Source organism: Hyla sarda, chromosome 2 (assembly GCF_029499605.1).
Source record: "Hyla sarda isolate aHylSar1 chromosome 2, aHylSar1.hap1, whole genome shotgun sequence".
Classification (NCBI taxonomy): Eukaryota; Metazoa; Chordata; class Amphibia; order Anura; family Hylidae; genus Hyla; species Hyla sarda.
The window spans coordinates 169,392,298-169,405,229 of record NC_079190.1 but is presented as its reverse complement, the minus strand read 5'-3'; positions in this window follow the sequence as shown (position 1 = coordinate 169,405,229).

Sequence of the window (12,932 nt, the reverse complement as noted above, 5' to 3'; positions counted from 1 at the left end):
CCGGAGCGCTCGCTACACTCTCGCTATTGCAGCGCTCCGGTCAGATCCACTGACCCGGTGCGCTGCGATCCTGCCTCCAGCCGGGATGCGATTCGCGATGCGGGTGGCGCCCGCTCGCGATGCGCACCCCGGCTCCCGTACCTGACTCGCTCTCCGTCGGTCCTGTCCCGGCGCGCGCGGCCCCGCTCCCTAGGGCGCGCGCGCGCCGGGTCTCTGCGATTTAAAGGGCCACTGCGCCGCTGATTGGCGCAGTGGTTCTAATTAGTGTGTTCACCTGTGCACTCCCTATGTATACCTCACTTCCCCTGCACTCCCTCGCCGGATCTTGTTGCCATTGTGTCAGTGAAAGCGTTTCCTTGTGTGCTCCTAGCCTGTGTTCCAGACCTCCTGCCGTTGCCCCTGACTACGATCCTTGCTGCCTGCCCCGACCTTCTGCTACGTCCGACCTTGCTTCTGTCTACTCCCTTGTACCGCGCCTATCTTCAGCAGTCAGAGAGGTTGAGCCGTTGCTAGTGGATACGACCTGGTCACTACCGCCGCAGCAAGACCATCCCGCTTTGCGGCGGGCTCTGGTGAACACCAGTAGTGACTTAGAACCGGTCCACTAGCACGGTCCACGCCAATCCCTCTCTGGCACAGAGGATCCACCTTCTGCCAGCCGGCATCGTGACAACCCGCTTCCTCCAACAGACAGTTTTGCAGCAGATGTGGGTTTAACCTCCAAACAGTCTGAAGCTTGTTCGGCTCCAGTGGTCGCCAGAGTTGTTTCTGTTTTCCTGTCCATGAGCTACATTTTAGATGGATGAAAAAAGGCTAAGTTTTAATGGTGAGTGCCCATGTTTTTCTACAAATCTTTGCTGTTTTGTAGTGTTAAAAGAGCCCTGCCTCTCAGTAAGCGCATAGCAAATCAGTGCCATTTGTACTTTGATTCAAGAGTCTCCAAAGGTTAGGGCATGAGATGTCTCATTGCGTGGGGGTCGCCACAGGGCCCTCCGCAATCTCCAGCATGGCACCCCAGTCATCCGGTGCACAGAGTGAACTCCGCTCTATGCCTGATGACTGGCAACCACAGCCGTCGTCCACCCTACATTCATGTCTATGAGAGGAGGCATGATGGCTATGTACTAGCTGCCACGCCCCCTCCCATAGACATGAATGGAGGGGGTGTGGTGTGACATCACAAACATGGAAACTCCAAGCTTCCATGTACAGAACACAGCAGCACCAGTCTTGAGATCGCGGGGGGCCCAGATGTCTTGGGGCGGAGTACCCCTTTAAAAGATCGTCTGGGGACATACATTATTTTACATAAGCTTGGGGATGCATTAAAAGAAAAAATAATTCATACTCATCATACTCACCCACTCTAATCCTCTCACAGCAGCTGATTCGAAGCCTTCTGATCCTTACTAGTCACTACTGCTTTTAGGTTACTGTAATGAGTTGCCTCACTCAGCAAATCACTGGCCATAGTGGTGTTCTGCTTTAATTAGTTATTGGCTGAGGGGAAAGTTCTTGCTGGGATGACTCTGGGGTGGGGGGGGGTGTAGTTTACAGGAAAGCCACATAACAGCAGCTGCAGGGGGTCAGGGTAGATGAGTATGACTTATTTTTTTTTTTTTATTATTTGCCCCCAGCCATATGTGAAATATTTTATGTCTCTGGACAATTCAGTTCAAAGGTTGCATTGGTATAACTAGCCTTCCTGCTGTAGCTTTTGACAGCAGGAATTGCAGCCAAATACACTGGCCAGTGAATGTCGTACCTACTGAGGTATTAAGCGTCATATGTATTGAGATATTCTTAAGCAATACTTGTAGGGGAGCATATTTCCATATGTTTGGCACCTATAAAGCCAGAACAGCAGTACCCTGAGGCTTTATGGCTCCAAACTAAAGAGCCATTAAGTCTTCATGCACTGCCATTCAGGCATTGTACACATTGCTCTGCCAAGTACCGTACATAAGCCCTTAGTCTCTTAGCTCTGATAGACAAAAACTGTTAATGAAGTCATGACCTGCGTTTAGTGGACAATCCATCTCTTCTAGCATAGGATCCACTTGTCAATGAGATATAAGATGTTAGCGTTTGGTAAAGTAGAGAGGTTAAAGAAACACTAAAATAAACAAAACTTTCCATGAAACAATAATAAATAAATGGATTGAATCTCGCCCCATGATTTAGTGGTCTGATGGAAGCTAAACACATACTCCACTTGTTTGTCATGGCTGCCTAAACCGGAGAAAGCATGGGAATGGTCAAGGCTTGTGTTATTTCACATTAACAGGAAAATAAGCAAAAACACCATTCTGTGGGAGACAACCAAAGACTCTTTTGCTAATGCTGTTTACAAAATGCTCTGAGAGTTTACAGCTTCCCATATGCTAGGGAAACCGTTACATTACAAACCAATGTCTGCAGGCTGGAGACAATATGGCAAGGAAGTTAATGCAATTGAACCAAGGAAACAGCTATGACTACACACTCTATAAAATAAGTGTAATTCATCATTCAGAAAACAATGGAAAGAAAACGTTCCTGCTTTGCCAGTTATAACATTATCAATCAGCTTTCTCTGACAGGTTAATGCTGTTGTGAATATTAGGCTTGCAACATTAAAAGTAACCTTAGTCTCCCTACATGAGCATTTCTAGATGGGACACAACCATCACTCATGAAAGTGCTGCATGGGTGAGAAGGTAAAGTGATATAAGCCCGTCACTGCCAGACTGACCATCAACACACTGCAATGCGCAACCAATAAAAGATCCTCTGGCAGTGAAATGTTAAAGCGATATGGAGAAGCCTATTACACCGGCTCATCTAGTAGAAAATAATGTACTTGTAGTCATAGTTCAATGCTCTTCAAATGAAAGGAAGGAATTCAAATGTTATCTCCAAATATCCCCGTTTGAAACATTAATACGCCGTTTTTTTTTACTACTGTCAATTCCCAACAGGTGTAAATGATCCTGGCACCGCATTATCAGGCTATTTGGGTAAATGTATTATCGGAATGTAAAGCACACTAATTCTACTGACATATGTAGCAAATAATAGAATTTGCCATAGGGGCAGCATATTGGATGATGAGACCAGCTTTGCGAATGACGTTGGAAAGAAGCCATGTAGAAGAAATGGATGTACTTTAATGAAGAAAAGCTACCAGGAGTGCCACAAAGACAGATATCTTAAATTACAGGAACTACACTACATTTACTATGTGTTGCAATAAATAAGATATGGTCTATCTATGAGTTCTGCTTTTGGTGTAGGGGTATTTGTATTTCTATATACGTCTTGACATGTAACACAGTCAATAGCAAGAAAGTAGAAATGCCATACCGCCAGTGTAAGATTGCTTCTAAAAAAAAGGATGCTTCTGATTTCAGGCATCATATCAGCCATATAAGATACACTAGGGAAATTATTCACTCCCAATAGGTTGAATAGCAACTTTTTTAAATACAGTCATGGCCGTAAATGTTGGCACCCCTGAAATTTTTCTAGAACATGAAGTATTTCTCATAGTAAAGGATTGCTGTAACACATGTTTAGCTATACACATGGTTATTCCCTTTGTGTGTATTGGAAATAAACCAAGAAGGGAGGAAAAAAAGCAAATTGGACATAATGTCATACCAAACTCCAAAAATGGTCTGGACAAAACTATTGGCACCCTTTCAAAATTGTGGATAAATAAGATTGTTTCAAGCATGTGATGCTCCTTTAAACTCACCTGGGGCAAGCAACAGGTGCGGCAATATAAAAATCACACCTGAAAGCAGATAAAAAGGAGAGAAGTTCACTTAGTCTTTGCATTGTGTGTCTGTGTGTGCCACACTAAGCATGGATACAGAAAGAGGAGGATTACTGTCTGAGGACTTGAGAACCAAAATTGTGGCAAATTTCAACATTCTCAAGATTACAAGTCCATCTCCAGAGATCTAGATTTGCCTTTGTCCACAGTGCGTAACATTATCAAGAAGTTTGCAACCCATGGCACTGTAGCTAAACTCCCTGGGCATGGACGGAGGAGAAAAATTGATGAAAGGTGTCAACGCAAGATATCAGATGGTGGATAAGCAGCCCCAAACTTATTAATATACATGGGGGTGGAGTGGAGGGAGGGGTTAGAATAGTTAATAGGGATAGGCTTCATAGGAAGAAAACCATACACCTTTGAATTGCATGTTGATTAATGCCAGAAGTCTGACCAATAAAACAGAAGTACTGGAGTGGTTGATGTCTGAAGAGAATTATGACATAGTGGGTATAACAGAGAGTTGGCTGGACGATAGCTGTGACTGGGCGATCGACATACAGGTTTATAGTCTATTCAGGAAAGATCTTTGTCTTTATGTGAAATCGAGTCTGAAGGCCACACTTTGGGAGGATATATGGGAGGGAAACAATAATGTGGAGTCATTATGGGTAGAAATATATGGAGATAAAAATAAAAAAATTCTGATAGGGGTTTGCTATAAGCCACCAAACATAATGGAAGAGGCAGAAGATCAATTACTGAGGTAAATAAACAAGGCAGCAAATCAGAATGACGTGATAATAATGGGGGACTTTAACTATCCTGATATAAACTGGGAGACTGAGACCTGTGAATCTCATAAAGGAGACAGGTTTCTGACTATAACTAAAGACAATTATCTGTCCCAAATGATGCAGGGCCCGACCAGTTGGGGAGCCCTACTAGACTTAATATTAACCAACAGACCTGGAAGAGTAACTAATGGGCAAGTAGAAGGATACCTAGGAAATAGTGATCATAATATAACACATTATAAATTGTTCTTCAATAAGGGAACTGTCACGATTCGGCTTCCAGGTAGTGGATCCTCTGTGTCAGCGAGGGATTGGCGTGGACCGTGCTAGTGGACCGGTTCTAAGAGGCTACTGGTGTTCACCAGAGCCCGCCGCAAAGCGGGATGGTCTTGCTGCGGCAGTAGCAACCAGGTCGTATCCACTAGCAACGGCTCTACCTCGCTGACTGCTGAGAAGGCGTGGGACAGAAGGACTAGGCAGAGGCAAGGTCAGACGTAGCAGAAGGTCGGGGGCAGGCGGCAAGATTCGTAGTCAGGATGGATAGCAGAAGTTCAGGTACACAGGCTTTGGACACACTAAACGCTTTCACTGGCACAAGGCAACAAGATCCGGCAAGGGAGTGCATGGGAGGAGGTCAGATATAGTCAGGGACCAGGTGGAAGCCAATTAAGCTAATTGGGCCAGGCACCAATCATTGGTGCACTGGCCCTTTAAGTCTCAGAGAGCTGGCGCGCGCGCGCCCTAGAGAGCGGAGCCGCGCGCGCCAGCACATGACAGCAGGGGACCGGGACGGGTAAGTGACCTGGGATGCGACTCGCGAGCGGGCGCGTCCCGCTGTGCGAATCGCATCCCCGACGGCCATGACAGTGCAGCGCTCCCGGTCAGCGGGACTGACCGGGGAGCTGCAGAGAGAAAGACGCCGTGAGCGCTCCGGGGAGGAGCGGGGACCCGGAGCGCTAGGCGTAACAGTACCCCCCCCCTTAGGTCTCCCCTTTTTTTTGTCCGGTGACTGCCTCCCCTGGGATGAGGACACCGGGAAGGAATGGATGGTTTCCTCAATAGCAGGCAGTACAGCAGGAGTAGGAATGGGGAGGGAGGGCAGAGGGTGAAGCTTGGCACGGGGCAGGGAGACACAAGGACGGGAGCCATGAGGGGACACAGAGGCTTGCCTGATGGGACTGGGAGGGGGGGAGAGGCACTTCCTGTGGCAGGCAGAGTCCCAGTTCTTGATCTCCCCGGTGGTCCAATCAAGGGTGGGGGAATGAAGCCGGAGCCATGGCAGACCGAGGAGGACCTCAGAGGTACAGTTGGGGAGAATGAAGAACTCAATCCTTTCGTGGTGGGGTCCGATAGACATCAGGAGGGGTTCTGTGCGGTAATGCACGGTGCAATCCAATCTGGCTCCGTTGACCGCGGAAATGTAGAGCGGCTTGACGAGACGGGTCACCGGGATGCGGAATTTATTAACAAAGGACTCCAAAATAAAATTCCCAGAGGCACCAGAGTCCAAGCAGGCCACGGCTGAGAAGGAGGAGTTGGCTGAAGAAGAAATCCGCACGGGCACCGTGAGACGTGGAGGAGCAGACTTGGAACCAAGAGACGCCACACCGACGTGAGCTGGGTGCGTGCGTGGAGGACGGATAGGGCAATCCACCAAGAAATGCTCGGCACTGGCACAGTAAAGACAGAGATTTTCTTCCCTACGGCGATTCCTCTCTTCCTGGGTCAGGCGAGACCTATCCACTTGCATGGCCTCCTCGGCGGGAGGCCCAGGCGTAGATTGCAATGGATACTGTGGGAGAGGTGCCCAGATATCTAAGTCTTTTTCCTGGCGGAGCTCTTGGTGTCGCTCAGAAAAACGCATGTCAATGCGGGTAGCCAAATGGATGAGTTCTTGCAGGTTGGCAGGAATCTCTCGTGCGGCCAGCACATCCTTGATGCGACTGGATAGGCCTTTTTTAAAGGTCGCGCAGAGAGCCTCGTTATTCCATGATAACTCGGAAGCAAGAGTACGAAATTGGATGGCGTACTCGCCCACTGAAGAATCACCCTGGACCAGGTTCAACAGGGCAGTTTCGGCAGAAGAAGCTCGGGCTGGCTCCTCGAAGACACTCCGGAGTTCAGCGAAGAAGGCCTGGACTGTGGCTGTGGCAGGATCATTGCGGTCCCAGAGCGGTGTGGCCCAAGACAAGGCCTTTCCTGAGAGAAGGCTTACTACGAACGCCACCTTAGACCGTTCTGAAGGAAACAAGTCCGACAACATCTCCATATGCAGGGAACACTGAGACAAAAATCCACGGCAGAGTTTAGAGTCCCCATCAAATTTGTCCGGCAGGGACAAGCGGAGGCTAGGAGCGGCCACTCGCTGCGGAGGAGGTGCAGGAGCTGGCGGAGGAGATGGTTGCTGCTGTAGCAGAGGCAGAAGTTGCTGTAACGTGGCGGTCAACTGCGACAGCTGCTGTCCTTGTTGGGCAATTTGCTGCGATTGCTGAGCGACCACCGTGGTAAGGTCAGCGAGACTTGGCAGCGGCACCTCAGCGGGATCCATGGCCGGATCTACTGTCACGATTCGGCTTCCAGGTAGTGGATCCTCTGTGTCAGCGAGGGATTGGCGTGGACCGTGCTAGTGGACCGGTTCTAAGAGGCTACTGGTGTTCACCAGAGCCCGCCGCAAAGCGGGATGGTCTTGCTGCGGCAGTAGCAACCAGGTCGTATCCACTAGCAACGGCTCTACCTCGCTGACTGCTGAGAAGGCGTGGGACAGAAGGACTAGGCAGAGGCAAGGTCAGACGTAGCAGAAGGTCGGGGGCAGGCGGCAAGATTCGTAGTCAGGATGGATAGCAGAAGTTCAGGTACACAGGCTTTGGACACACTAAACGCTTTCACTGGCACAAGGCAACAAGATCCGGCAAGGGAGTGCATGGGAGGAGGTCAGATAAAGGCAGGGAGCAGGTGGAAGCCAATTAAGCTAATTGGGCCAGGCACCAATCATTGGTGCACTGGCCCTTTAAGTCTCAGAGAGCTGGCGCGCGCGCGCCCTAGAGAGCGGAGCCGCGCGCGCCAGCACATGACAGCAGGGGACCGGGACGGGTAAGTGACCTGGGATGCGACTCGCGAGCGGGCGCGTCCCGCTGTGCGAATCACATCCCCGACGGCCATGACAGTGCAGCGCTCCCGGTCAGCGGGACTGACCGGGGAGCTGCAGGGAGAAAGACGCCGTGAGCGCTCCGGGGAGGAGCGGGGACCCGGAGCGCTAGGCGTAACAGGAACCTCTTGAGGGGCCACAAAAACAATGAACGTTAGGAAGGCAAAGTTTTATCAACTCGGAAAAGCCCTTTCACAATATAAATTGGGATAATGTCCTCAAAAACAAGAATACTGACACTAAACGGGAGACTTTTAAAAATATCTTAAATTCTCACTGTAAGATGTATATACCTTATGGGAATAAAAAGGTCAGAAATAAAAGAAAGCCAATGTGGGTGAATAAAAATGTTAAGGGGGCAATAAATTACAAAAATAGAGCAATTAAACTACTAAAACAGGACGACAGTGAAGAAGCATTAAAGGGGTACTCCAGTGCTTTTGGATAGGGGATAAGATGCCTGATCACGGGAGTCCTGCAGCTGGGGACGCTCGCGATCATGCACGTGGCACCCCGTTTGTAATCAGTCCCCGGGGCGTGTTCGCTCCGGGTCTGATTAAGGTCGACCCAGCGGTGGGATTCCCGCGATCAGGCATCTTATCCCCTATCCTTTGGATAGGGGATAAGATGTGTAAGCACAGGAGCACCCCTTTAAAAAGCTATAGAGAAAAATGTAAAATATGTCAAAAACAGATAAAAGTCGCAAAAATAGAGACAGAAAGACTCATTGCCAAAGAGAGTAAAATTAATCCCAAAATGTTCTTTAACGGGGATCAGGAAAAAGCAAATATATTAAACAAATTCTTCTCCACTTTATTCATCGAGGAAAATGAAATGCAAAGTGAAATACAGCGAGATAAGGTAAACTCCCTAGTACAGGTCACCTGTCTAACCCAGGAAGAAGTACAGTGCCACCTACAAAAAATCAAAATAGACAAATCGCCAGATCCAGATGGCATTCGCCCCTGTGTTCTAAAGGAATTAAGTAATGTGATAGACAGACCCCTATTTTTAATATCCAGGGACTCTATAGTAATAGGGACTGTTACCCAGGACTTGTGCACGGCAAATGTGGTGCCAATATTAAAAAAAAGGTGACCCCGGAATTATAGGCCTGTTAGTTTAACCTCCGTTGAATGTAAATTGTTTGAGGGTTTTCTAAAAGATGCTATTTTGGATTATCATGATAAAAATAAATGGATGACTCCATATCAGCATGGCTTTATGAGGAATAGGTCCTGTCAAACTAACCTGATCAGCTTTTATGCGGAGGTGAGCTCCAGACTGGACCAGGGGCAATTGCTGGATGTCGTATTTCTAGATTTTTCCAAAGCATTTGATATGGTGCCACATAAAAGGTTGGTGCATAAAATGAGAAGGATTGGACTGGGGGGAAATGTGTGCAAGTGGGTAACTTGCTAAGTGATAGGAAATAGAGGGTGGTTAGTAATAGTACTTATTCTGATTGGGTAACTGTTACTAGTGGGGTACCACAGGGGTCAGTCTTGGGTCCTGTTCTATTTAATAGATTCATTAATGACCTTGTAGAGGGGTTGAATAGTTAAGTAGCAATCTTTGCAGATGACACTGAACTCTGTAAAGCGGTAAACACTATAGAGGGCAGTGCACTGTTACAAATGGATCTGGATAGGTTGGAGGTTTGGGCTGGGAAGTGGCAGATGAGGTTCAACACTGATAAATGTAACATGGGGAAGAAAAATCCAGACTGGGATTATGCATTAAATGGGGGAACACTTGGGACGACTGATGTGGAAAAGAACTTGGGAGTCTTAGTTAAAGGGGTTATCCACCATAAGGTGATTTTAGTACGTACCTGGCAGGCAGTAATGGACATGCTTAGGAAGGATCTGCGCTTGTCTTGGGGCTAAATGGCTATGTCATGAGATTACCATAATACTGTGGCTAGCTTTTTGTGAACTGGTATTTCCTGTTTGACTTTTCTTTTATTGACTACAAATCCCACAATTCCATTTTCCTCCCTCCCACACATCAGCCACCCCACCCATTTAAACATAAATGAGCTGTATCCATCAAAAGACCTGTGGTTTTCAATCAGGGTGCCTACAGCTGTTGCATTAGTTGCAGATTGATCCCTCTCCCACCAAGCGATCGCTCCTCCCATTGAAGCAGACAGGCTCCCTGTCATCAGCTGACTAGTGAGTTAGGTCTCTGGCCGCATTGCAGCCTGGGAAAAATCTAAGACAACAGTCATTTTGTATGCTGAGGAAAATAAATACTGGAGTGAAAATCACAGAAGAATTGTGAGAAAACCGTCACAAACAGGTACAAACACTATATTATGAACTACACTAACTTTACAGCCCCTGAAGCATAGTCAAATAAAAAAAAATCCTGGAATACCCCTTTAACAGTAGTGACCAGTGTCGGGAAGCTGCTGCCAAGGCAAATAAAATCACGGGGTGCATCAATAGGGGCATGGATGCCCACGACAAGGAAATAATTCTACCGCTGTACAAATCACTAGTCAGACCACACATAGAATACTGTGTACAGTACTGGGCACCAGTGTACAAGAAAGATATAGTGGAGCTGGAGAAGGTTCAAAGACGGGCAACCAGGGTAATACGGGGAATGGGAGGTTTACAGTACCCAGAAAGATTATCAGAATTAGGGTTATTTAGTCTAGAAAAAAGAAGGCTTAGGGGCAACCTATTAACTATGTATAAATATATCAGGGGACAATACAGAGATCTCTCCCATGATCTATTTATACCCAGGACTATGTCTATAACAATGGGGCATCCTCTCCGTTTAGAGGAAAGAAGGTGTTTACACCAGCACAGATTACTGTAAGAGCAGAGACTGTGGAATTCACTGCCTGAGGAGGTGGTCATGGTTAACTCTGTAAAAGAATTTAAAAGGGTCTTGATGCATTTTTGGACAATAATAACATTACAGGTTATGGATTCTAGATCTTTATCAACTCAGTAGGAATTCATTAGGGTTATTGGTTGAACTTGATGGACTCTGGTCTTTTTTCGACCTTATAAACTATGTTACTAAGTTCCAAAGATATTCAAGCTGTCCTGCAGGCTCAGGGAGCATCAGTGTCTGTCGCAAATTATCCGTCGACATTAAAAGGAAATTAAATGCTATGGCAGGAGACCCAGGAGGACCCCACTGCTGACACAGAGGCATAAAAAAGCAAGACTATATTTTGACAAAATGAACTTGAGTAAGCCAAAGTCCTTCTGGGAAAACGTCTTGTGGACAGATGAGACCAAGATAGAGCTTTTTGATAAAGAACATCATTCTACTGTTTACCAAAAATGGAATGAGGCCTACAAAGAAAAGAACACAGTACCTACAGTGAAATATGGTGGATTTTCAATGATGTTTTGGGATTGTTTTACTGCCTCTGACACTGGGTGCCTTGAATGTGTACAAGGCATCATGAAATCTAGAATAACCAATGGATTTTGGGTCGCACTGTACAGCCTAGTGACAGAAAGCTGGGTTTGCATCCGAGATCTGGGGTCTTCCAGCAGAACTATGACCTCAAACATACGTCAAAAAGCATCCAGAAATGGATGGCAACAAAGCACTGGAGAGTTCTGAAGTGCCCAGCAATGAGTCCAGATCTAAATCACATTGAACACCTGTGGAGAAATCTTAAAATTGCTGTTGGAAAAAGGCGTCCTTCCAATAAGAGAGACCTGGAGCAGTTTGCAAAGGAAGAGTGGTCCAACATTCCGGCTGGGAGGTGTAAGAAGCTTATTGATGGTTATAGGAAGCGACTGATTTTAGTAATTTTTTCCAAAGGGTGTGCAACCAAATATTAAGTTAAGGGTACCAATAATTTTGTCCAGCCCATTTTTGGAGTTTGGCGTGACATTATGTCCAATTTGCTTTTTTCATCCCTTTTTTGGTTTAGTTCCAATACACACAAAGGGAATAAACATGTGTATAGCAAAACATGGGTTACTGCAATCCCTTTCTGTGAGAAATACTTCACTTTCTTGAAAAATTTCAGGGGTGCCAACATTTACGGCCATGACTGTAAGTGTTCAATTATCCCTAACTTCCTTAACCCATCTGAGTACAAATGACCATAGGAGTCTGCAAGACCAGGGCTTCTCAAATCTTTTTTTACTCAAGCCAGCAAACAGTCTTGTCTGGGCCTCAACATCCAAATCCATCCCAATATATAACCTACCGTATATACTCGAGTATAAGCCGAGTTTTTCAGCACGATTTTTCGTGCTGAAAACGCCCCCCTCGGCTTATACTCGAGTGAACTCTCCGCCTGTCAATCCCTTCTCAGTGGTCTTCAACCTGCGGACCTCCAGAAGTTTCAAAACTACAACTCCCAGCATGCCCGGACAGCCGATGGCTGTCCAGGCATGCTGGGAGTTGTAGTTTTGCAACATCTGGAGGTCCGCAGGTTGAAGACCACTGATAAAGGGATTGACAGGCGGTGATGATGAAGGAGGGGGGATGATGACGGGGGTCTGGATGAAGACGTGGGTCTGGATGATGACATGGGGGGAGGATGTATTTCCCATGCTAGGCTTATAGTCGAGTCAATAACTTTTCCTGGGTTTTTGTGGTGAAATTAGGGGCCTCGGCTTATATTCGGGTCGGCTTATACTCGAGTATATACGGTATATTAAATACCCCTTTAATTTTCCTCTCCTTTGTCTCCTGAGCCCGGCATAACAATAAAATAATCACAAAAGCAGTCAATAATACCTGAGGGCCTGTGCAGTTTATATGATCGCTTCTGTGAAAACTGCTTCCCCGCTGGTCCTCCCCAAAATTTAGGGGGCGCCTCACTGATTAAGAAACAATAGAAGCTAATTAAATATTTTAATACCTGTCTGACTCTTATGACTTCTCTAACCCTGCCCTAACATCAAAATCTTTGCAATGGGCTGTACCACCATATAATCTAGGTTGTTGATCAGTCTATAGCAAATTAACTCAAGATATTTTGTGATGTACAATAGAATCATTTCTTCATTTAAATCCTAAAAAGGTTGTCCAGGGTGCATAAAAGGTATTACCTCTTCCTTTCCCTGGTGCTCCACTTTTGCCTTTAGAGACAGGAGGGGGTGGGTACTAAGTCACGACTATCTTTTGGGGGCAAAACCATGCCTGCATACAATTTCCAAAAGTTGCTCAACAAGGGTGCCTCCAGCTGTTGCAAAATGAAAACTCCCAGCTTGGCCGGACAGCCTTTTGC